Consider the following 3,409-nt stretch of genomic DNA (forward strand, 5'->3'; position numbering starts at 1 on the left):
TCCATCTTTATAGTACAGATTTCCAATACGCCATCAGAAACAGCAGTAATTATGAGTGGGAGACATTGGAGACAGATGGGGGGGACACATGAGAACCAATAGGGAGGAGGAAGAGCCACCATATTAGCAGAACTGAATTCTAACATTCCCAGACTACCCTCAGACACATACCAGACCCCAGTAACCACAGGATCCCTCTGATTCAACTGAAGGGAGGCACAGAGCTGGCTGCAACGAAATAACTAATCAGTTCTTTCCTCCCCACACCCATTCAGTAGTATGGTGTGTTGGCACAATGCACAGTACTTGTTAACCACTCCAGGAAAAGAAAGAGCCACTCACCCTGATTAGCTGTCAGAACTAATTTTCAGCCATGTTATTATATGGTAAAGAGGAAAAAGGAAATCCAGGGAAACTGTGCTTAAGGCCAGTGCCTAATCAGGTTTTTTCCCCTTCATCTGTTTCATACAAAAGCTGCCTAGAATCACGGTGTGAGCCGTTAGGTTCCTCTCTTCAAGTGTTAATTAAATGTGATATTTTAAAATATACACTCCTTTCTCCAGGTAGAATAAACTGAGCCCTTTGTAAATTGCTCAATGCCCGTTGGTCCCCCTTGCAGCTCTACTTCATTGCCTTGTACTTTTTATTCCCCTGTTGGGCCACAACTCCAACAGCAATAAGTATAGAGTAATTATTTCTGCCAGAAACATTCCCCCTTAAAGGGGCTTGCCTTACTTTGGTTTTATGTATGTGTGTGCTTGAAAGAAAGGCATATTATAATATCAGTCTTCTCTGTTTTCCTTCTTTTACTACCCACTGGTTCTCCAAGATGTCGTTGGCAAACACAACACCATTTGCTTTTGTTCCCTATACAAATATTTTCCACTTGAGCCCTGTTTCTTCCTTAAAACTGCTGAGTGTCTAGCTATGGAAAGCAACTGTTCCCAAGTAGTAGACTGAATGAATGCCTGTGCAGTTTTGATTTAGGAACTGTGTACTAAACTTTGGCCTGAAATGTCTCCAAATCTGGAGCAGCTTATAGTCTCTTGGGTCCTTGAAGGCAATTCAAACAGCAGGCGTGTGTGTGTAAGGTGGGAGCTGAGGGCAGATGGAGAGACTTGGAAATCTGGTTAATCTGTCTGTTCCAATCATGCAATTATCCACTCGACAATGGCTGAATACCTACTATGTGTTTGCTACTTCTGGGCAAGTTGGGACCCAACTTTGTATTCGTAATATAAAATGAATAAGTTTTGTCTCATGCGAACAGACAAATCACATTGTTCTCCCTTACTCTGATAAAACCACCAGATTATTCTACAGAGTGCCCAGTTCTTGTCTTGCCAGAGTTCATTGCAACATGGTACTTGAAAACGTTCTCTCTGTCAAGGTCAAGGTCATCTAACAAAGCTTCTGATCCTACACTAAGCTACGACAACAAGGGGCCAGGCCATTGGGAGCCACATGTCTGGATAACATGCTCAAGATTTTGCCTTCTCCTTCCAAACCTCCTGCACTCCCCAGAGAGCCTCCAGTTTTAATTTGATCATGCTACTATGACTCACATCCCCAGAAGAGTGGTCTGTATCTTACCCTAGACCAGATTCTACCAACCATTTCTTTTTAAAGCATTGTAGTAAGTCAAGCAATGTTTCCTTAATTTGTTCCCATTAAGCTCTTGATAGGTTTATCCAAACTTCCAGGGCTCTCAGAAGTATATGGCTAAGTAGACTTTTGGGTGCTCCATCCTAATGGGATTCTCATTTCAAGCATACATCTAAGTGTGAGAGACTTGCGGGCAAGTGCTAGAGGGCAAGGACTGGCTCTTTCTCCCTGTGCAGCCCACCACACGTAGTCTAGTGTTGAGGATGGGGGGAGTACACAAAATGTACTGCTATAGGTTAATACACTTGGGATGCTCCATTAATTTGTGCCAACTAGTACTTTCATTCAAGTAGTGAAAATGAACTCTGGCCTTTCTCCAACTTGTACACTGATTAGGAATATATTAAACTCTTTGAATAGGAATATACCTCTATAACAGGAGGACTATCAAAATCTCAGGCAGCCTATTCTTTATTTTCTTAAAGTGATATAATATTTTTCCTGCCATTTTGAACAGTTCAAGTGCCATGCAAGAGGACTTTTACAAGACCTCATCATAGATTACATTTTTTTCTTTTCTTTAAAAATATTTTTTTTTAATTTAAGTTCCATTCAGTTAATATACAGTGTAATATTAGTTTCAGGTGTGCAATAGAGTGGTTCATTACTTCCATACACTACCTGGCTCTCATCACACAAGAGCACTCCATTTTCAAAGGTGCCTACAACCATGTCTTTCATTCCATAGCTATTTTGAACTCTGATCTTGCCATTGTGTCATAAACAGGTAGAGCCTATTTCCTTCTCCACCCACCCCCACCCCTGGCATCTAGGCTGGCCCAGTGACTTCTTTTGACTAATATGATACTGCAGAATTACACTGTGTACCTCCAAGGCAAAGTCTTAACTTTGCCTTTACTTTTTGGAAGGCTCCTTCTTGGACTCCAACCACCATACTAATACGAAGGCCAAGCAGACATGTGGACTAGCTCATATGGAGAACTGAAGCTCCTCGCTGAGCTCCCAGACAGCCACCAGCACCAACTAACAGCCATGTGGCAGAGGCCACTTTGAACCTTCCAGCTGTCCCAGCACCCCTGCAATACCATGGAAAGGAGAACTGCCCAAATTGTGGGTAATAATAAAAAAAAAACCTTACCTTTGTATTGTGGTAATTTGTCACTCAGCAATGGTTAGCCAAAATAGATCCTTTAAGAGCCCATTTTTTTTTACCCAGATTGTGTGTGTTTGTGTATGTGTGTGTGTGTGTGTGTGTGAACTGATGTTTAAAAAAAAACAAAACAAAAAAACTGTTCTTATACATTGCATTTATCTAATGCTTTATTTTTACTACTTACATGGCAATGTCTAATAAATCTCACAGTTTGGGTAGGGAGAAAAGTGTCATTCATTCTGAGGTTGAAATCTGCTTCTCTAATCATTTCTGCTCTACTCTTTACACTGCTTCAGGAGTGAGCTCTCTAAAATACAGAACAAATCACATCAGTTTCTTGTTGTAAAACAACTAAATATTCCTCATTGATTACATAATAAACTACTTACTTCAACAAATGCTTTTATGTTGAATTGAAGGTCAATTTTCCAATACAAAGATGCTGTTTGGAGTCGAGATTTGCTAGAACAAAATAATCATCACTGTGTAGAGGCTGAGGTCAGAAACAGAACTGGAAATCAAAAGACACAAAAGAGAATTCAACTTTAGGTTAACATGGAAGATTTGGAATGCCTAGAGATTTATAATGGAGAATTCGAGGGTTGGTTTGAGTTTTGAACAATGAGGTAA

The sequence above is a fragment of the Zalophus californianus genome, chromosome 7 (assembly GCF_009762305.2).
Source record: "Zalophus californianus isolate mZalCal1 chromosome 7, mZalCal1.pri.v2, whole genome shotgun sequence".
NCBI classification, from domain to species: Eukaryota; Metazoa; Chordata; class Mammalia; order Carnivora; family Otariidae; genus Zalophus; species Zalophus californianus.